The 23993-nt window shown below is 35.9% G+C and overlaps 1 long non-coding RNA gene across 9 annotated transcripts in view; it reads right to left on the reverse strand.

Annotated features, from left to right (window-relative positions):
* The window catches only part of LOC143679412 (uncharacterized), a 94458-nt gene that overhangs the window by 65269 nt on the left and 5196 nt on the right, over positions 1-23993 (reverse strand). For 5 of the 9 annotated variants that reach the window (XR_013173725.1, XR_013173724.1, XR_013173727.1 and 2 more), the window contains exons 2-4: positions 15966-16052; positions 11998-12100; positions 10090-10165 (exon numbers count right to left, since the gene is read on the reverse strand). This is a non-coding gene — a long non-coding RNA (uncharacterized LOC143679412). Of the gene's footprint in view, positions 1-7612; positions 8077-10089; positions 10166-11997; positions 12101-15965; positions 16053-23993 lie in introns of those variants that run through there. The other 4 variants (XR_013173728.1, XR_013173731.1, XR_013173729.1 and 1 more) reach the window with 4 other exon arrangements.

Raw genomic sequence — 23993 nt, forward strand, 5'->3', positions numbered from 1 at the left:
AAATGAAAGAATAAATGAATTAGGAGGAAAAATCCCTCTTTCTTTAGTAGAATACCTCCAAGAAATAGAGAAGGATTGATGGAATGAGAAAATTACCATTGGGCTATAATTAAGGGGTGAGATTTGGATGAAGAATGGATCATCCACATAGGCTTAAATTTTCTCCTTACAAAGTACTTATTACAAAAGGGGGAAGAATAGTAACTTTTTCAGGGAAGAAACAGGCAGAGCCCACCTTACTCAAGTGACCAAAGTTAACTTTACAAGTGATGAAACAAACTGTATCCTGATGGAATGCAGAGAGAAGTGTACTGTATCACATTTGTGATTTTCCTCCAAAAAATGCATAGTTGGATCTATTGATAAGGAAATGAAAGATAAGCCAAATTGAGAAAGACGCCTTTTCATTTTAACACGTCTATGTGGATTTTAAAATTTTTGTTTATCATTCTGGGAATTCACTAGAATTTTTTAATCTAAGACTCTATGTCTCATTAAATTAGAAGACACTCAGCATTATTATTATACCTCTACTCCATTAATTTTTTTAAGGTTGTTTCACTTTTCCTTTTACGTCTTTACTGAGATATAATTAGATATAATTTCTTTTTTTTTATGCTGTATGGCAGGGTCACATTTCATTATTTTTCCATGTGAGTATCCTGTTACTGCAGCACCATTTGTTGAAGTTATTATTATTTTTTTGTTCATTTGTTTTGCTTGTTTGTTTGCTTTTTGAGAAGTGCATGGCCTGGGAATCGAACCCAGGTTTCCTGCATGGCAGGTGAAAATTCTACCACTGAACTACCCTTGCACAGCCCTGAGATATAATTTCTGTTACATGGAGTTCACCCACTTAAAGTGCTTCACTCAATGGTCTCTAGTACATTTACAGACTTCTGAAACCATAACTATAATCTAATTGTAGAACTTTTTCATTATATCCAAAAGAAATTCTGTACCCATTAGCAGTCATTCCCCATTGTCCCTCTCTCCATACTCTCCTCTGGTCCTAAATAAAAACTAATCCAATTTCTGTCTCTATGGGTTTGCCTATTCTAGACATTTTATATAAATGGAATCATACAGAATGTAACCTTTTGTTTCTGATATATGTTTTCAAGATTCATTTATGTCATAGTTCTGTTCCATTATTTATCGTTCTTCTCCTTAAGGAACCCTGATAAAACAGATGGAAGACCTCACACTAGTCCTCCTTGTCTTTTACCTCTTTTTCTTATTTTCCACTTCTTTATCTCTCTTTGAAGCCTTTGGGGTTATTTTTCAGGTGTATCACCCAGTCATCTACTTCTCTCTTTAATGGTGTCTAATTTGAAGTCATCTGTTAAAATTCTAATTAGAGTTATTACATTTTTCATTTCCATAAGTTCTTTTCATTTATTTTGAAATATGCTGAATGTTTTTGATAATCTCTTCTTCATATTTTCATTCCACTTCTCAATATTTACCTTTCCTTCTTTCAATTCTGCCTTCTGGAATTCTGAAGTTTAGATAGACTGCTTGGCTCTTAACTTTTACATGCCTCTTAATTTTTCATATTTCACCTATATTTATTTTTGTTCTGTTATTTCAATTCATTAATTTTCATATTTATCTATATATTTTTTCTCTTATTTTAATTCATTTCATTTTAATCTTATAACTCAAATATTTCCTTTTTGCCCATGTCCATATGTCTTTGTTTGCTAAACTGCTCAAAGCAGATACAACGAAATGCATTGGTTTTAACTATGGGGATCTATTAACTTACAAGCTGTCAGTTTTGAAGCCGTAAGAAGGTCCAAATCTAGGCATCATCAAGATGAGAGTTTCTTCCTGAAGACTGACTGCCAGCAATCCTGGACTCGTATGTCATATGGCAAGGCACCATAGAGTGGTATCTGCCTGTCTTTCCTTCCTTTTCCAGGTTTCGTTGCTTTCAGCTTCTTGCTCCCATGGCTGGCTCTCTCTCTCTCTTCTCTCTCTCTCTCTCTCCTCTCTCTCTCTCTCTCTCTCTCTCTCTTTCTCTCTTTCTCCTGCTATAAAAGACTCCCCAGTAAGAGGATTAATATCCACCCTTGGTTGTTCTTATACAAGCTTCAGTTAGACATTGCTACCTATCATAACTTCCCAAACCCCAACCAGGACCATTCCAGCCAATCCTAAAGAACACCTAGGGCCATATATAAGATTCCACAAGGGTTCCATGCACTGGTGTAACTTTCCAGAAACCTACAACCTCCAGATGGGTCCCTGGACCAGGTAAGTCCTGAAACCTAGAGGGCCCAGTTCCATGTGATGGAACACACATAGTTCCAGCTCCCTTCCCCATATTAGTGGCAGACCCTTCCAACATGAAAAAGTTAGAATGGCCATAGCCCAAACACCCCTAAAGAGAGGGATGGAAAGATCAAAGGTGGTGGTGGAGTTATACAGAGAAGATAGGATCTGACAAATGAATATGACTGCTGAATCATTAAACTGATATCTCTTTTAGTCTCCAGTATTTTAGAGCAGCTATAAATAAAAACCTAAAATTGTGGAATCATAACCCATGTCAAACTCTGAAATGTGTTCTACAACTAGTTGTGGTGCTATGCTTTGAAATTTATTGCTTTTTTTGTATATATGTTATTTTTCATTAAAAAAAAAGAAAGGAAAGAAGTTAATTGTGGTGATAAAAAAATTTTAAGCCTTCTAGCCTCCTATATTCTGGAGCAGCTAGAAGGAAAAATCTGAGAGGATCATGTAGTTGCCCATTACAAACTCTGGGATCTGTCCTCTAACTTATTGTTGAGGAGTGCTTTGAAAACTATTGCTTTTTTATTTCTTTGCTTTGTTTATATGTTATACTATACAATAAAAAAGTTAAAAAAAAAAATCCACCCTGGGCCACAACTTGACTGAAGTAATCTAAAACCAAAAGTCCTGTTTACAATAAGTTTACACCCACAGGAATAGATTCTCTTTAAGAACCTGATTTTCTAAACAGTTCTAAACAATTCCAAACCACCAAATCATGTATCTATTAAGTTCTTTATTTCATTTCTTATTTCTGGTTAAGGATGTGATTTATTTCTTTATCTCTCTGATTTTATGAAACATATTTAAAGTTCTTTCTAATTGTTTTCTTAACACCATACACTCTATATTAGTGCTTCCATTTTTTATTTTTATTTTTTTATTTTTTTTTTTTTAGAATTTATCACTTTTCAGTGTTGGCCTTCCTGAGAGGTTACGTGGTTCTTCACGATGCACTCAACTTTTCTGATGAAAGTCTCTTTCTAGTTTCTCTTTGACTGTATCTGTTTGGGAATACCTTTCCTTGTGGTGGCAGCATTGGTGCACTGCTAGCTAGCTTTTCCCATCTGATCTCTTCTTTTATGGATACATCACTACCTCCCACTTCTTTTTAGCAAAAGTTTCCCTTCATGTTTTCAAGTATGGTTGTATATTTATTAATTCAACTTTAAACATGATTTTTTCACTTGAGGCACAATAGACCAAATTTTTATTGGATACTCAACCTTCCATCCAAAACCATAATTTTAAGAGGTTTTAAAGTTTAGTAGAATATGACTTTTAGGTGGAAATTGTGAGAATTTCTTTTTAAGGGTCTCAAATACTAACTGTTCTTAAGGGGAATCCCTTTTCCTCACTCTTTTTTTCCCCCATGAGAATGAATTTTCCCTTAACCTTTTTTGGTCTGCCTTACCTCTTCACTTATTCTGAATCTAGAGAAGCATAGTGACTTATTGGCTGATAAATTTTGCATTTGTTCAGCTCCTGTTTTCCCCTCTACTTGGGAGTGAGCCTATATCCATACAGAATGACTTCCTTCTCTTCTGCTCCTTCAGATTTTAAATAGTATTTGTTTTATGGAGTGAGAATTTCCCAAGACCTGCCTAGGAAGGAGTGTTATTTAGAGGAACCATTCTGAAGCTTCCCAAATATCATAGACAATAGGAGTTCTTTCTTAGACGTCACTGAGAACACCAAGATAGCAACCAATTTGGTGTCTTAGACCTAAATATATTAAGTGAACACTTGAGAAAACATGCATTTCCAGGATTTAGTGACATTCTCAAGTATAACATTAGCTTTCCTATTGTCATATTGGATAACTTACTGTATAATTCACAACAAGATAAGATAAACGTTTGTTCCATGGATGAAGGGATAGATAGATGGGTAGAAACTAGTGGCATAAAAGCATTAAACACCTGCTTTCTAAGCTTGACTCATTTTTGCTTTATGAGAATCATGTACATTAGTACCCTTGAAAATTAGGATAAAAATCTATGTTTCTGGTCCAGTGTTGGTTGGATCTAACGAGTGAAAGATACTCTAAGAAGTTTGAAAACATGCAATTGGATATGATGATGGTGTAGGTTTCACTGAAACTATGTTTCAATTTTGAAAAATAAATCACAACAAATGGGAAAAGTCAGAATCACTGCTATTTTACTGACAACTACAGTTTAAGAAGGAACAATAGAATCTAGAAGAACTGTTTGTGTGTTTAGACACCATCTTATTGTCTTTATTTATTGTTAATTTTCCTCATGGGACCTGTTCTCCACAAACACTGCTGAATTAAATGCCAAATAAGCCATCTCTCTCTCTTCCACATGGTTTTATTTAAATCGCAGAACAATACACAGAGAGGTGCCTTTTAGGCCTAAATATCAAAAGAGGTTGCTTTCCTAGTATTCATACTAGTTCACAGCAGCTCTATTTTTGGTATGAATACTCTACACAAGCCCCATCCTAGATACCTGTCATTCACATCACATTTAGTGTTTGCAACAAACCTTATGCTGTTGTTTCTTAGTGTAGACATGAGGAACTGATGTTCAGAGAGCACAAAGAACTTTCACAAGGCCACACAGAGATCTTATAAGACAGATCTGTGGCTGACAATCACATTTTAAATTAGCCAAATACCCACAAGCTAGCTCAAGAGAAGAATGAAGACGAACTTTGTGAACTCTCCTCTTGCAAGGAAAGGCCACACTGTGCCATTTGCATCCCTGACAACAAAATGTTGCTTCTCCCACTTTCTTGGAAAAAGACCTTCCAGGTCTTGCCGGCACAGATGGGCACCAGAAGAGAACTAGGAGTACCTTCCTTGAGTCCCATTACCCCAAAGCAATGAGCACTTCTGTGATCTTTTCTACCACAAGTCCAGTTTTACCTGAACTCCAAAGAAAGCTCTCCCTGGGCTGACCTGGAGAGCCTCTAGGACATTTTCTTTTTTAAAACACACACAAATACTCACACAGAAACCCATAAGATCTGCAGAAGGAAATACCCTCCAGAGTTCAGAAGTCTGTTAGATCTCCAGTTTCTTTTCAGAGTGAGCAACTAATGAATCTCTGCCTAATTTCGATTAGCCCCACCCACCCTTGTGGATGATTGGACAGAAAAAAATAATGTCTGCGGTCTGATGCCAGGAGCTGCAGGCTGCTCAAATAACGTTTCCTTCTTACGGTCTCTGTACTAAAAATGTACAAGGGAGCTATAATTTTAGTTACCTCTTTCAAAGGCATTTAAATTATTCTACTATTTCATGAGAAATAAATAATTCTGCTATCAAACCGGTCAACTTTTTTGAGAGCCATCTGTGATATGAAAAGAGCTGGGTCATCGTGACTCCAAAGAAATACTTTTAGGCTTAAAGGGAAAGAAAACATTGGATCCTCCTTCCGTTGCCCCTTCCCACCTCCTTCTCTATCCTCTACCCCCCAAGAAAGAAGGCGAGGTAACTGCAGCGTGCAGACCCTCTCAGCTCCTCTAAAGGAGCGGGCACCGCAGTGAGCTGGAAACCTCATATTCACAAGGCAAACAAAGCATCATTTTTTAATGACTCTTCTGAATACATTTTTGCAGCAGCTTCCCTAGACCTGCTTGTCATAATGGTTTCTTCAAACGCTTTTTAAAGCCTGTGATGTTCAAGGCCCTAGCCTTCCCCCTCTCTTGCTTGTTTTTTATGTGTCACAGTTGTCAACTAAAATAGAGCACCTAGCCTTTGTTTCAAGATGGTACCTGATCGATATCATCAATCCGCCTCGCTCTCTCTCCCTCTCTCTCTCTCCTCTCTCTCACGCACTCTCTCTCTCTCTCTACAGCTGTATCCATTTCCTCCTGGCAAAAAGGGACTTTATGAATAAATGATACTGAAATGCTGAGGGTTCAGATACTAAATAATGAATTTCACCACCAAAAACACAACAACTTCTCCAATCATAAAATACCGCTCCTTCCATATTGATTGTGCTTTGGCAACTAGATGCAGTGCTAGGCTTCACTCTGCAAGGTGTTTAAAAAGAAAAACAGGTTTACCCAGGATTTATCATGTATGGAAAAATGTAATCTCTAAGTAGGCTCTCTGCTAATGTCTGGCATAATGTTTCTTCATAATGGTTAACCCTTTTTCAGGGAGTGGAATAATGCAAACAGTGCCTCTCTCTAGATGGGAACTTTGCTTCATGGGACATTACAGTAAGTGTGTCATCTGTTCTGTGCTGTTGTACGGGTACTAGCTTATAATGATAATGCAAATCTCCTTTTATTATTTTTTTTAAAGGCCAGCTGTGTGCAGGGAATAGAACATCCTGCACAGGACAGGGGCTAGGTCAGAGTACCTGCAGTGCCTGTTCTTTCTCACGTTGCTGGGTGCTGGGTGCGCGGCTCACTCATTGTTGCATGTAGTGGGTCAAGGTTTGGGAGCATTTGTTGTCTGCTCAAATGTGACTTGCTTTCCTTTTCCCTCATGAATGGTCTCTGCTGGCGTATTTCTGATGTGCAAAGAATGCCAGTATCCGCTATCTGAGAGATGGCTGGGGTCAGGGAGGGTAGATTCTTGGCATGTGATTGGCAAAACCTGCCTTCTCTCAAGTTGTAGGCTAACTTTTTTGACTGAAATGTCCTGTGTCTGCCTATAAATTTGCTTTACTGCCTATTAATGTCAGAGAAGCTTCATTTTTAATTAGGTAGAATCGAGTAGACTTTGTTTTATGGGGAGTGCTCTGCATTCCAGCTACATGATATTTTGATATATACTTTGTGCAGTGCAGGTTATCAGATGATGTCAGTCATAAGAAAGAGGCAAAGTAAGTTTTGAACATTGTCTGTGCTGTGCTTTATTTCATGGAATTTGAGTTAAGCTGGATCGCTATAATGATTTAAATGTGGAAAAGTGCAAATGTTAGTATTTTTCTTTCTTTCTTTTTGGGAGTTGTTCATCTGCATGTAAAAAAAATCTTTGTTTCTCTTTTATAATTGTCAGGGAACAATAACAAATGTGTATTCGTTTACCTGTATGCTAAATGTATGTTAAAAGAAAGCACACATTTCCATTATATATTTTTTAAAAAACTTAATTTAAGGAAAAATGCAGGCATTAATTTAGAGCTACTGATGCAATGAAATAGAGGAATATATTTGAGCTATTAGCCGTTTCAATCTCCTGCCCACAAATAATTGATGAGTTTCTATTAAAGATTGACAAGCTAGCAGAGTGCAACGCATTTTTACTAGAAAATGCAGCCTGGGCAGTGAATATGCATTATTCCTTTTATTCTGTTGCCCCACATTAATAGTTCTGGAATTAAGCTTTATGTTTCTATAGGCCTATTGATTAGCATTTAGGTGGGGATGTACATTTGCTCACTTATGGTCCCCTCCCTCTCTGTAATATTAAAGTCCTTCGGCCATTATTCATAGTCTGTTTTCATGTTGGTACTTCAAATACATGAGGTTTCCATTTGCCTCCATAGGACTGGTAAGGATTTAATGCTGTGTCAAAAAATCGGAACTTGCCTTCCTGACGATTAGGGCACCAGGTAATGTCACCCAGAGACATATCGGAACTTATGATGGGAATATTTCCTCCTCAGGGTCCCAGTAGGAAACTCAGCTGCATTTGCCAGTATCAGTGGAGGGTGTGTCTCTGCTATATCGACGTTTGGTCTTTGAAAAACATATTTTGAGCATAGAAGCACTTTGAAAGAATACACAGAGATGAGATGTGTATTTTATGTACTTTATTTTCAGTCCGCAAAATGAAAATACCTACCGGAAGGAAAAATATTTAAGACTTAAGGAATTTAATCTACCTTTCAGGGTGTGTTTGATAAGCTCTATAGGACTATCAAGTCATTCACTGTGACTTGCAGAACAGTTTAAGATTTGACTTTTTTTTTTTTGGTGTTATTATCATTATTTTTTCACTGTCTTCAACCTTGCTTCTTGATCCTGCTACTTCTCTTGGGTTAACAGCAATTTTATCAGCAGCACCCCTCTGAGAACTGATTTTTTTTTAAGCCTGTTTAATGGGATGGGAAGTGTTTGAATATTTTAAATAATAGCTTTTTCCTAACTAAACATGCAGTAAATCTATTCTTCAACATTCCTTATCACTGATGCCTACTGAAACTGCCTATAAAATACTGCAGGAGTTTCACATTAACAAAAATCACTGGAAAGAAATTTGGTACACATTTAATTTGCATATCATTTCGTCTGGGTTGCCCATAATGGCTGAGTGGTAAAATGGGGTAAGTGGGATGTTTTTTCCACTCAATGTTTTTTTTTTAATAAAATTCTGGTGGACACTTCATTTTACCTAGGGCAGCTGTTTGTTGTGTTTGTCCTCTCAGGAAATCGTGTACAACAGACATTGCTTATGTTGGCTGACGCACCATCTGTAAGGACAGCTTCAATAACATGTATATTTCTTTTTGAACTAACTGACTACATAAATATAAGAAGCACTTAACTCAAATCAAAAGTTTCTAGACCTGAAAACTCAAACATCAAATTAGCAACTTTGCTGTAGTTTTGTTAAGGGACCAAAACCATGGTTTTCTGATTCATAACTTTCTTACTCGAACCCCAGTATGCTTTTTCTGTTTTGTGTCCATTCTGGAAAACCAAAATCAATCAGAATCACCGACAATGAAAATGAACAATATATCAACCCCTCAAAAAATCCTAGAAATACCAAAAGCAGCAAATTTTTTTTTTTTAATTTTTATTATATGGTTACATCCCATATGGGGCAAGAGGTATTAAGGCCAGGTACACTATTTTGTGATTTTCTTTGGTATTTCTGAATATTTTTTTCTGTAGAAGAATAAATAGGTGAAAATAGTTCACCACTATATGATTTGTTTTATCCTAAGGCATTGCCTGAGGTTACTGGAACATCCCTGGTTTTCAGTATCGAAAAGTGAAATGCACAACAATGAAAATTTTATTAAAATGTATGTTAACCCATTACTGTGTGTTCATTTTCAATTCTTTATAAGAAAGCATGATGTATCATTTCGTATGTGTCATTCCTTAAAAAAAAGAGATGAGTCAAGTAAAGGAGCAAATTTAATGGGGGGATTTTATGGGAAACATTATACAAATGGCAGTGTGTGTGATTCCCATTATTAAAATAATTTGTCATTGTGTGAAAAAAAAGTATAAATTTCAGAAAGAGGTTTCTCTAGTTATCTGTCCTTTTTTAATGACAGTGGCTTTTGGGCAGTAAAGACAGACACGTTCTCAGGCAAAGCCCATTTCAGGTCAGAATTTCTGAAAGCCCTATTAATGTTTCATGCTAATCAAGGAGAGTGGGAAATAGAGCTGACAGGTGCTTTCTACCCTGCTTATTTCTGTCTTTCTGCATTAGACATTACTAGCTTAAAAAGGGCCAATGCGGTTCTTCTCCAATGCATATAGTAAGAAGGGCAGAAATAAAATGATTCTTGGCTTAAGTTCCCTGCTCTTTCCCATCTTGGATGAGCTGATAACATCCCTGGTCATATGAGGACATTGAATATTAATAAATCTGTTTTACTCTAAACTGTAACCTCAAAAGGAATCTGCCACTTAGTCCTACCATTCCAGCACAGTGAGCCTTGCTCTTCGTGTATCTAAAAAAGTTCCAGCTGGACTTTCCATGTTAAAATATTAAACATACAGGTAACTTGAATGCTTTTCCTATATCTGCATGGGAACTTTCATAGGTAGAGAGAATAAATTTAGTTGCCACCACATTATCTAGGAGCATAATTTAGACTGGAATAAACGTACCTTCTCCTTTCTTCACTTGAACCCTTAAGCATGACTGTGCCTGTCAAAGTTCAATAGCAGAATGGATAGATCACATCTGGATGGAGGAAAGATAACATATTATAATATATTTTGCTTTTTAAGAATTTTCAGCTAATTGGATCTATTAACCGTGTTGAAGTTGCTTTGTTTTGTTTTTCTTTTGGATCTATTGATTTTTATATAAGATCTCTTAAGAAATAAAACCAAAGCAACTTATTCTAATGAGAAAAGTTTCATTTATCCCAGTGATTGCGTGCTTAAAAATATCTCAACATGACTGACTTTTCCACATCTTTTATTCATAGAAAAACTTTTTTTTCTTAAAGTGAATTTAGACACGCCAAGGACTATTACCTTTAACTTTAGGTACAGAGACCCTGCTATTTTCTGACACCCGGTGTCTATCTTAGGAAGGTGGAAAGTGACATATGGTGCCTTCAGGATAGAATAAAGTACTACTGTGCAAAGTTTTCAAGTAACAAGGATGAGGTCACAAAAAATGCCCTGATAGAATAACAAACATCAGTTATCTGTAAGTGAGAGATATGGAAATATTTAAGTTATTTTGAAGATGGAACTCTTTCCTGGTCAGTTGTCCCCACCCCTCCCCCCAACTACAATTGTGATTTGATTTAGAAAGTGACATTAACGTCTAGGACAAGTACATAAATAAAAAAAATTATTTGTGTTATGGAGTCTAACAAGCATGCCAAATATATATATATATATATTAACTTTCTTCATTTATCCCTCAGTGAGAATGCTTTCAAAGTCTGATGAAGCCTACCAGCCCTTTTTTCAGAAAATTTATATACACAGAATTTTGCATAAAGAATAAAGGGGTCCAGGATGACCTGAAGCCCATCCATGTGGGTCCAGGGACTATAGGTTAAGAAACCCTTCCATTAGCACCTACTGAATTTAGTACTGAGAATATAATTTGACCCAAACTCACCCTATATAGCTATCCAGACTCTTTTTGCTTGGACTAAAGAAAATAAAGAGACCTAAGCAGCATGCTGCTTCATACCTTTCTCTTGGATTATACCTAGCCACATGGCCATGGATTATTCTTAAAGATGGAGGTTAAGGGTGCTGTTTCTTCCATAAATTTAGCTCTATGAGGAAGCAGCAATGTAAGAAAGGACCAAATATTTAAAAATATGTATTTAACCTCTTGACTACCAACACCAAGAGTTGCATCCCCTAGAACCCTAGTTGTGTTCTTGAACCATGTAGAACTTTGCCTCCCTAAGGTTACCTAAGACCATTTATCCTTGACTAGTTCCTGAGTAGCAGAAGGGACCATTGCACAAAATTACTTTGCCTGATATGCCTGCCAACATCTAAAATAACGTTTATGGGATTCTTGTAGATCATCAGCATAATAAAAGGAAAAATATAAAGAGATTTTGCACCTGGTAATTCTACAAAACTAATATTTTGATTTGCTTCTGTCATAGAAACTGTTTAGAATGCTGTAGCAATGCCATTTCTCTTGACATTGTTGGTTTCATTTTCAATTTGGCCTCCTTGTTCTTGCCCAGTCACCTAGTAAACCCCCAACAACAAAGGGTGAATGAGTGATCAATGAATGAATGAATGAAAACTGATTCTATGACTCAAGAGGCCAGCTCAGTAGATAATGGAAATGTATCCAGTGATGTAAAGAGATAAATGTATCTACATTAACCATTACCATAAAGATTACCATAGATTAACACTGATTTGCTTTCAGGCAATTTGCAAAACATTTAAATGCCCTGCTTTTATTCAGATTCTCCTTCCCTCCCTCGATATATTTCTTTAGTTGCCCAAATGTTCAATTCCTGCTGCATCAGAGGTTGACAGATTTAAGAGATACAAACAAATAAAAATGATTCTTACCTCCAGCAAAACTTTGCTAGCAATGATGGCACCCAAATGATTTTGGAATTTTGTTCCCAACCAACACTTGGCAAAGGCAGACATGACTTTTTCCTAACAGTTTCTAAAATTGTGCAGTAAAATTAACATTTTTTGTTTTATCACATGCAACTATATAATTTTTACTAACTAATATTGTATATGCATATCCTACATTGTAACATCTTATAATTCTAAGCTTTATTATCTCTTGACCTAAATATGTAAACTGGACTCAGGCCTTATAAATTGAGACCGGGATTAATAAAGAGCATTGATCAGCAATACCCAGCCTGATTTTCCTCCTCTATTCTGGGCTATTTTTTCTTCAATCTCTATTACTTTTCTCTCCAAGGAACCTATCCAACAACATACTGAAGTGTTCATTTGAATTTGACATATAATTATTATTATTATTATTCCTTGGAACTGCATAAAACCTTGAACTTATATTAAGTTAAATTTTATTTTAAAAAAAGGCAAGCAAAAATAAATAAAATTTTACAATCACATGGCTTTTATTGAGAGTTAGATATTTAGCAACTAAATGCAAAATGCTTCATTGTGCCAACTATAGTCAAGTTTCTATCAAATAAGGTTTATCAGTATTCCTAAGGTTATTACGGTAAGAATTAGATTCTCTGCCTTTCCTTAGTAGATGTAAAATAAGTGCATTCCCTCTAACAGTCTATATTTTAAAGCTCTGTATTTACAAAGAGGGAGGAAAGAGAGTTAATTTTAGCAATTTCACTCCCACCACATAGCCATCTTTTTAAAAAAGAAATAATTTCCTGAGCATTACTGTCATTTCTAAACCATTTAAACAGTCTTCTAGCACTCACAATGTCCCCTGATAAGGACAAATGGATACATAAAGACAAGCATGAAGATTCTAATGTCACACCCCATGAGCTATTTCCATGTAGTTTCCCAAAATGGGAGGAAAATACCCTTAGTCTTGTTGCCAGGTATATACCAGAAGAAATCACTGCATTCTGAGAGACTCCAGTCAAATCCAGAAGCAATGGCAAGCATACTTAGATAAAGAAAAAGTTTCCAGCAAGCACAAGCTTAATCACTGTTGGATCTCACTGTATGGACATCTCCAAATGGACTATGCTGTGACAACAGTAGAAGGCTGGCAGTGCCGAGAAAAGCCTCACCTGGCCTCAGACCACACGGCCGGGAGAAGTGTTCTGCAGGCCAAAATTGGCTACTGAGAAAGAAGTTCTCCCAACTGCACAAACCTAAGAGTACATTCTTCTCAGGGAAATGGAGTCAATATTGGGGCAGTTTAGGTGTTGGAACTGGGGGCATTGATTCTAAGATGGGTTCCACTTGAGTTTGATTTCCCCCAGTGCCTTCTCCTACTCACAGGTTAAAAAACCCTCCATTCATGAGGGGAAGAAAGGAGATGGGCTGGTACCAGAAGATCTGGCTCATGTTCAACTTTAGGGGTCGAATTCATATGAGTCATGGATTAGCAGGTAATTAAGATATTTGTTGATCATGGTTGAAAGGAGATCAGAGTACTACAATAGAAAACGCTTTAACCAGTACAGAGGAAAAGTTGACCTGGAAAGTAATCTCAAGACGTCTGTTTAAAGGTACTCAAACCCGAGAAACTGTTTGAGTAATTGTAATAAATCTTTAATGAATGAACAGTAAAATACTGTTTAATCATTAATTAACCATGTATTAACAGTAGAATATATTAGTAATTCATCCTTAAAGCTCCTAGTGGTAACTACACTCATGTAATTATTTTACTATATAACTTATTTTCTAATTAAGTTTTAATATGGTTGTAATTAAGTTGTTAGACTTCTGCTTCCGTTAAATAGCAGGAAGGTTTACATGACGGTTTTCAAACTAACCTTTGTTGTCTTTATGTTTTGTTTATTATTAAACTGCTATTACATACAAATGCACATTTTTAAATGGTAAATTATTCTCCAAGACTGAATCCAATATGGTTTTAATATAACCCATTTACTTTTATTCATACATAAAAACCTTTTATTTTTCATTTGCAAGTTGACAAAAAAATTCTTTAATCTGGAATTAACTTTGATTTGATTGAAGATGATGATAGAATTTCTAGATGATCAATTTTTCTAAAATAATTGTCATATGAACGTTATTCTCATGGGAATATAAAAGATACCTGTATGGATTTTTGCATGTTTTAACTAAAACTTTCAATTAATGCTATGGTTCACTTGCCTTTGAAAAGGGTCTAGCTTAACCACGTTTTATAATAATGGAACAACAAATAAAAATGAAGATATAATTTTTTTTTTTCATTTGACATCAGACATACTGATAAAGAATTTGATCCTGGGGAAATTAAATCCTAGCTACCACTGTGATGAAAATTTCTTCAAGGGATATAATTTGTGTTCACGAGAGAACAAATGGTTAAGAGTAAATAATATATTATTGCATGACTAAGGAAGATAATAAATTGCCAGCCTAATATTAGTTTTATCCTCTAGTTAATACTATAACAATGATTCTTAATAATTACATTTGTAAAAAGCACACACTTTAAATTGGTTAGATATCAGAAATATGAGGCAATTGACAGTTGACTATGGAGTCAAAGGCCCAAATGTATATATTAGTAAAATATAATATTAGCATCCTTAATCAGAAGTTTACAGAAAATAAATATTTTAGTTGATCATCAAAACATTGAACATGTTTTCAGTAAATGCTCTTGTCTTCTAGGGCCTCAAGTTAGTCGTAACAGTGGAGTAAACAGGGAGGGGAGTAAATCTGAGCTACTTTAGGCTAATTGTTACTTGCTGAAAGGTGAAGGAATATACTTACAGAGCCATCAGTTCCCATCACGAAGAGATAGCCCTGTGACCTTTGCCACACTTGTCAATCACCCCCCACCATTAGTCAATCAAATGGTAAGCTGGGGAGCCTAGACCAGAGGGCAAGACACTGAGCAAATGGCTTTGAGTATCCTAACTAGGCTCATTAATGGCCACCGAGTCTCTAACTCCACTTTTTTATCACTGCGAAAACATTCTGGAGCTGTCATAAAGATAATGCCATTGGTGGGATGCCAAAAATTCCTTTTACCTGTATTTGAAATTGTTTCATATATGAACAGGTATAAATTAATTTACTTTAATAAAAGTAATTCTGAGGAAAATGGGAATAGAAAGAAACTGCTTGTAATAGTTGAAATATTCTGTTGTAGGGACAAGGAGAGCATCTAGCCATGGAAGAAAGCTATTTCTTGGTAAGCCAAATTACCATCAATGATTGCAGAAAATAATTAATGTGGCCCAGTGATGTCATGAAATAATATGAGTGGGGGGCTCTTGTTTTCACAGAGCTAGAGATTTCCACATGATGTGTGCTCCACTACCTTTTCCAAGGAAGTTCTGCTTTTTCACATATTGTTTGTGCCAGGTCAGTAGTGGTGGAAGGACTAATGAAGCCAGAGTCCCAGATCCAATCTCTGTATAAGGCAATTAGACTCTTACAAGGAAAAACTTTGTTCCGAGACAATTGAGGGCATCCCTGGACCTGAAAGGCAGAGCTGGGATAGTCAAATGCAACTAAAGCAATGGCTTAGAGCAACCGCTGTTGGGAAACCAGCTGTGTAGGCGTGTCTAGGCCGTTTGGCCAGGAGCTCTGCCTCTCCATGAAACTGAGGTCCTGAGTAGTGACTGAAGTCTTCCAGAGTAAAAGATTAGCCTAACAGGCCAATTGAATTTGTAACCCAGTAATGCAAACTCAGGGCTGCTAGGGTGAGTTCACAAAGAGGGAGCATTTTCTACAACACTGGAAGTATTAAATGACTCTTACAGACTAGAAATACTCGCGCAACAGAAAGAGCTATAAAGATGGTATTTGCACTGTATATCAAGCCACAGGAAAAGAATACAGTTGGAATTTTTGCTCTGATTTTCAATGTCAGCACTCACCTGAGCTCCCTGAAGTCCAGGTCACTGTTTTCTTCATCTTAGAATTCCCAGAGATTTCCATAGCACTTACTACCCTGCAGATCAACACTGTCCAATAGAAAATAATGAGTCACATATATAACTTCGTATTTTCTAGTAGTATAAATGGAATTAATTATAAAAATATGTTTTCTTTAGCACAATAGATCCAAAATTTATCATTTCAATTTATAAACAATTTTTAAGTTTATTTATTGAAAAATTTGGCATGCATCTTACAGTTATAGCACATCTTAATTTGCAGTACTCACATTTTCTTTTTTTTGCATGGGCAGGCACCAGTAATCAAACCCGAGTCTCTGGCATGGCAGGCGAGAATTCTGCTACTGAGCCACCATCACACTGCCCACTACTCACGTTTTAAGTTCTCAAGACACACAGGACAGCACAGCTATAGATGCTCAATTTAAGCATATGATAAAAATATATGAAAGACCAATGAACAGACAGATGAATATTAAACTAGATATAAGAAGTATAAGTTTAAAGTTCATTATACAGATGAAGATTGTAAGTCACCAAAGTTAAAACAAAATGTATGTTTGTGGGATGGAAGGGGAACTGGCAACTAGTGTGCTACGTTCTCAGGCACCTGAATTTTACAATATATTTTATTTGGATTCACAGATTTTTGTTCCAAAATTCCAAAATATCTATTTACATTAATTTTAAAATATGTTGCTATAGGTACAATTTTTATAGGTCTTTAGGAAAAATTGGACTTGCCTAGGCTTATTATTTATTATAATCTCAAAATAATCTAAAAACATTTTCCATGACAAATGGAAAGTACATTTCAGAGCAATTCATTCTAGAACAATTATGTAGCTTATTGCTCTGGTCAAAATGTAACTTCAGTAAGCATAGTGAATTACTATGCTCCCATCCAAATAGGAAGACTCTCCATATAGGAGTGTTTAACACCTGTGGCCAGGCAATATTGTCTATGACTTAAGAAATTTAAAGACATCTTTAATAATATGTTATCTTCTAAAACCTGTTCTACATAAATGCAAAACTGTATAGCAGGTGGAATTCTATGAACCATTTTAATAGGCATTATATAAAAACATTCTTAATAATAATAATAAAAATATTATTCAGAAAACTTTTTTTTTTAACTCAGAGACTATTCCTCTCTGAAGAGTTGATTTTAATCCTTTTGCAGTAGGTTAAGTGCTAAAGAGTTCTTTTGTATTATATCAGTCTGAAGGTCCCTAGCCAGTAAAGGTCAGTCATTCCATTTGTAATCCAAATGTATATGAATGACCCACATAGCCCTGTTGTCTTTTCAACTTCTACTTTAGACACTAAGTATGATCGTAAATATTGAGGTATAAACCAAGGATCTAGAAAATCAGCAGCTACACTTTGGATATGACTTCCACAGCAATTTTTTCATCTACTCTACTCCCCAGTAACTGTCAGAACTCTAAATGGATGAATTTTAACATTGTTTTTACTGTTTAAGAACTTAGTACATTTTATGTTCTAATGAATAGATTTAAGGCCTTTCTGCCTAAATCTAACAGTACTGCAGCCAGTCAGATTTTGTCAAGATAGGTACACAGCCACTGGTTTGGTTCTTAAATAGTCAAAATATTCCTCAGAAACACCTATTTTACTTATATTTAGTGCCTCTTGGCTTAAGGTAGAGTCAAGGCTGGCTGCATTTCCCAAAAGTAAAGATAGTAGTTTTTATATTCTCAGAGTTGGAGGAATTTTTGTGTTTCTTTTCACTTCCAAATACACAAGTCATCTCATGCAGTAAAGCATGCTTGTCAATGCACGTCAACCAACTTAAAAAAGAATAGTCTGAGAAAAAACTAAAAAGTAAATTATTTAAGTGGAGTTATAGAGGAAGCTTGAAAGAATTCTTTTTGGAAGGTTTCTTTGCTTCATTCTGCCAATGGAAGGGAGACTCGGGATCTCTCACTAGTGAGCTTCTGTCATAACTAAGGCTGACAGTTCACATTGAAAATTCTGTTTTCTTCCTTCCCAGGAAAGCAAGTCAAAGTGAAGCCAACAAACTGTTGTTGGCAAGTGCCTTACTTTTGGTTCCTCTTCTTTAAATTAGCCATTAGGTTTTGTACAGTATTTGTGAATGGGTTTCCAGGATTTTGGACCACAGATTTGAGTGGGTACTAGATACTTAAAAAAAAAAAAAAAGTAAATAGTGGAGATGCTTTGCAGTGAGTAGTGTGGCTACGTGAGTGCAGCATTTGAGATGAGAGAAAACTGAAGTAGTGCTGTGTGGAGGAAACACGCAAGAAAATACCCAACTAAAACAACTGTTCAGATACTGTTAAAAAATTTTTGAAGTACAACTGAATCTGGCGGTGAGCTGTCTTAGGGTGGCATATCCCATTAGAGTTGTCTGTCAAATTTATTACGTTTAACTGAATTCCATCAACTTTGCCATAACAATAATTACAGGTAATGCAAGAAAGTGTAGAAAGCATAGTGTATAGAATTATGCTCCTGTGAGAAGCTCAGAAAAGACCTGCTAGCAAAAGGACTTGGGTTTTTTATTTTATCTTGCTTTTCAAAGCGATTCCATTAATGTGCAGCTTGGGACAACTGCAATGAGTTTTCCCAAAGTATTTACAAAGGGTGAATTTAAGCTTTGCACCAAGGAGTACTGCAAACATAAGTTAGTTTATGAAAACCCAACTTATAAAACTCCAAACTTAACAAAATAAGAAACATATATGGAAGAGGAGTGATATTCTTCACAGTAATGGAAAAAATGATTATTTTACAGAAGACTTCACTTTATATTTAAGAAAGTTCTCTGTATGTTAAATACAAAAATTTTATTTCCTAACAGTCAGTTGTCCTCTAAATTTGGAAGAATGTTTTATTTATGCTTCTAATATGTCTGACAATTTTATAAAATATTAAATCACTACAGATTACGTTAAAATCGGGGACAGTGGTGATTGGTATACTTTTGTGTCTGAGGATAAGAACAGGCACATGAGATGGGTAAACATTTAAAACACCTACATCAAGATTTTGTGTTTGTTTATTATCCATATTTATATATATTTACCACATGTACATGGAAAGGGTTCTTCCACTAACTGACTTATCTGTAGATAATACAGTATTTGCAAGACCAGTTCATTAAGGTTAATTTGTTCAAAAATATTAGAATCATTAATTTCTGGCTTGTATCTAATGGCTGTTCTCAGCCAGTGTCTTGCTTCATCATTAGTGTCACTGAGATTATAACTCACACCCAACTGTTTTTATACTATCTAATAGAATCAATTGATGCAATGGTTGACAAGACGCTGTTTTGCATTTTGTCATCACACTAATGTACATGGCTTGAAGGCATTGGCATCCGTAATGTGGGGCAGTTTTGTAGGAGACTGGAATAGGCTGAAGCTGCAAGGGCCATTTTCATAAAATATTAATGAAATTGAAAAATACACTAGGGTTGAAGGCTTGTCTGCTAAATGTAAGGTAAAATCTATTCTGTTCTGCTTTCTGATGACTGTAATTAGCAGCCCTAATTAAAAATTCAAACCTTGTGTATATTTGAAAGCATGAATCTTAGCTCATATCGTGTTTATTTCCTTTACAAAGTATTTTATTTTACAACACTAATTGAACAGGATCCTTCCTAGTCCGACAGCCGCAGCTGGCTGGAGCCAGTTTATGTATCCAGTCTCTCAAGACTACTTCCTTTTGTAAGCAATAAAACATCTTTAAAAAACATGTATATGCTCTCTATGAGCCATTAACTCTGTGCCATCCAGCACCAGGCTGGTCTTTTCCCCACACATTGTTTTTTTCTGCTCTTAAATGTGACCTCTTTGAAGAGGCTGCTTTTTTCTGATCTTCAATATTTAATGTGGATTTACTTACATTAAATGACCACCTCACGAAAGGAACGAGGGCCCACTTCTGACATTATTTATGAATGGCAGACGTTGTGCAAAAATATGGAAAGGATTGCCCAGGAATATCTATTAGTTCCAGTAGAAAAGTCTACTTTTCCTCATCGTTTTCTAAAGTTGTTTTGAAATTTGCGGTTAGAATATTGACTTCTCACTGGGGAATGTGTGACAAGTCCAAGTGGATTAGAATCATGTTACTTGGAGAGAAGAAAGGCTGGGTAGAGGGCAGGGCCAGGCTGGAAATAAAGCAAACCCAAGATCCAAATAGTCAGAGATTGTTCTAGTTTGCTAGCTGCTGGAATGCGATGTACCAGAAATGGAATGGCTTTTAAAAGGGAGAATTTAATGAGTTGCTGGATTACAGTTCTAAGTCCGAGAAAATGTCCCAGTTAAAACAAGTCTACAGAAATGTCCAATCTAAGGTATCCAGGGAAAGATACCTTTGTTCAAGAAGGCCGATGAAGTTCAGGGTTTCTCTCTCATCTGGAAAGGCACATGGCGAATATGGCATCATCTGCCAGTGTCTTCTCCTGGCTTCCTGTTTTGTGAAGCTCCCTGGGAGGCATTTTCCTTCTTCATCTCCAAAGGTCGCTGGCTGGTGGACTCTGCTTCTCATGGCTATGTCATTCTGCTCTCTCTGAACCTCTCATTCTCCAAAATATTTCCTTTTATAGGACTTCACAAACTAATCAAGACCCACCCAAATGGGTGGAGACATGTCATCCCTTAATCCAGTTTAACAACCACTCTTGACTAAATCACATCATCCAGGCAGATGATCTCATTACAGTTTCAAACATACAGTATTGAACAGGGATTATTCTACCTTTATGAAATGGGATTTATATTAAAACATGGCTTTTCTTAGGGGACATACTTCCTTTCAAACCAGCACAGAGATGTTACAAATTCTTCTTTTCAAAGGTGACAATAACAAGTCTTGTTTAAAATGGTACCTGTTACATAAATGCACTCACCCCACAAACACCCACACAGAGAAAATAAGAATAAAAGACATCTAAATTATGCTAAAAATAATTTTGGAAAGGTAGTATCTGTCTTTTGTTGGGTCTAATTATTCCTTCATCTTGGGACCTCAATTTCTTTAGCTATAAAATGGGAAGGATTATAATGGCTTCCTTACTTGTTCCATCAACTTAAGAGGGTTTTTCTCAGGACTGAAAAGATAAGCTCTATGAAAGCACTCTGAAAACTCAAAACTGTCATGAAAATATTGGGTTCATTACAAACGCATTCATTTTTTCAAATGGCTCAAATCATAGACAAAAAAATAATGCACACTGGTAATCAATACTCTTCGAATTGTACTCAAAATTGGTGCAACCTGACATATAATTAATTCATTAAATTTGGTTCTGGGATTCAAAGGGAAGGTGTGTTAGTTAGATTCAGTTGTCAACTTGGCCAGGTGAGCATACCTAGTCTTGTTGCTGCGGACATAAGCCAACGGTACGTGAACCTCATCTGTTGCCAATTACATCTGCAGTCAGCTAGGAGGCGTGTCTGCTGCAATGAGTGATGTTTGACTTAATTGGCTGGTGCTTAAATGAGAGATTGAAACGTAGCACTGCTAAGCAGCTCAGCATTCCTCATCTCAGCACTAGCAGCTCAGCCCAGGCCTTTGGAGATGCAGAAAGAAGTCACCCCGGGGAAAGCTGTTGGAACCCAGGGGCCTGGAGAGAAGACCAGCAGAGACCATCTTGTGCCTTCCACGTAAGAAAGAACCTCAGTGGAAAGTTAGCTGCCTTTCCTCTGAAGAACCAACAAAATAAATCCCCTTTTATTAAAAGCCAACCCATCTCTGGTGTGTTGCATTCCGGCAGCTAGCAAACTAGAACAGAAGGTGTAAACAACCAAAAAAAAAAAAAATTTATATTTTAGTGAGGTTTGTAGGGTTTTTCAGAAAAGTTTGCAGAATAAATCATTCATAAAATACAGGGTCACCATACCACCCTATTATTAACACTGCACTGGTGTGGTACAATTGCTACTATTGACGAAGGCAAATTTTTCAATCATGTTATATAATTGGCTATAACTATAGTTATAGTCCATGGTTTAACTTAGTGTTCCATGTTTGTTTTGTGCAATTTCATGGGTATTTTTTAAAAAATTTTCTATAACATATATACAACCTACAATTTCCCCCTTTTAACCACATTCAAATATATTGTCCATCTTGCCTGCCATGCTGGAGACCTGGATTCAATTCCCAGAGCCTGCCCATGGCAAAAAAAATCTTATATTTATAATATATTTATATATTATATTTTAATATTATTTTAAAATATTTTATTATATATATAATTCAATAATGCTAATTACATTCACAATGTTGTGCTACTATCACCACTATCCCTTACCAAAAATTTTCTCATCTCAAACAGGAACTCTTTACATTTTAATCCTTAAATCCGTATTCCTTATGCCCATCTCAAAATCCTGGTAACCTACATTCTAGATTCTGACTCTATACTTATTCTAACTATTTCATATCAATGTTCTTTTGTGTCTGGCTTTTTCACTCAACATGATGTCTTCAGGTTTCATCCATGTTGTCACATGTATCAGAATGTCATTCCTTTTTACCACAGAATAATACTCCATTGTGTGAATATATCACAGTTCATTTATATATACATTGGTTGATGGACACTTGGGTTGCTTCCATCTTTTGGCAATTGTGAATAATGCCATTATCACATCAGTGTGCAAGTATCTGTTCAAGTCCCTGCTTTCGATTCTTTCAGGAATATAACTAGAAGTCAGATTGCTGGATCCTATGAAAATTCCATACTTAACTTTCCACGGAACTGCTAAACTGTCTTCCATAATGGCCACACCATTTTGCATTCCCAGCAACAATGTATTAGTGTTGCTATTTCTCAAAGTCCTTTCCAACAATTGTAATTTTTTTGTTTTTCCAAAGGTAGCCATTCTAGTGGTGTGAAATAGTATCTCAGTATGACTTTGATTTGCATTTTCTTAATGGATGATGATACTGAGCATCTTTTCATGTACTCAACCATTTGTATCACTACTTTGGAGGAATGCCTGCTTTTTGCCCATTTTTAAAAATTGAACTGTTTGTCTTTTTGTTGTTTAGTTGAAGAATTTCTTTATATATTCCAGATATTAAAACCAGATATGTGGTTTCCAAATATTTTCTACCATTCTATATGTTTTCTTTTACTTTTATGATAAACTCCTTTGATGCATAGAGTTTTAAATTTTTGATGGGTTCCATTTATCTCTTTTTCTTTTGTTTCTTGTGTTTGGGTATAAAGTTAAAGAAACCATTGCCAAATACAAGGTCATGAAAATGCTTGCCTAAATTCTCTTCTAGTAGTTTGATCATTATGGTTCTTATATTTAGGCCTTCAATCTATTTTGAGCTTAATTTTGTATATGATGTGACTTAGGGGTCCACCTTCACTATTTTATGAGTGGCTATCCAGTTTTCCCAATACCATTTGTTAAAGAGGCTAATACATGAGTGGTGTTTGCCTCTTTGTCAAAAATCAGTTGGCTGTAAATGTGAGAGTTCAATCCTGAATTCTCAATTCAACTCCATTGATCTCTATGTCTGTCCTTGTACCAATACCATGAAACTTTGGTTACTTGGGCTTTGTAATAATTTTTAAGATCCAGGAGTGTGGGTCCTACAACTTCACTCTCCTTTCTCAAGGTGGTTTTGACTTTTCAGGACCCTTTAATCTTCTATATAAATTTCTATTTCTATAAAGCAGATTGTTGGAATTTTTATTGGGATAGCATTGAATCTGTAAATCACTTTGAGTAGAAGTGACATCATATCAATATTTAGTTTTTCAATCCATGAACGTGAATGACCTTCCATTTATTTAGGACTGCTTTGATTCATTTTAGCAATGCTTTGTAGTTTTCTGTGTTCAAGTCCTTTATTTGCTTGGTTAGATTTAGTCCTAGATAGTTGATTCTTCTGTAAATGGAATCTTTTCTTAATTTCTTCTTCCAACTATTCAGTACTAGTGCATAGAAGCACTCCTGATTTTTGGATGTTGGTCTTGTACCCTAC

This window comes from Tamandua tetradactyla, chromosome 4 (assembly GCF_023851605.1).
Source record: "Tamandua tetradactyla isolate mTamTet1 chromosome 4, mTamTet1.pri, whole genome shotgun sequence".
NCBI lineage: Eukaryota > Metazoa > Chordata > Mammalia > Pilosa > Myrmecophagidae > Tamandua > Tamandua tetradactyla.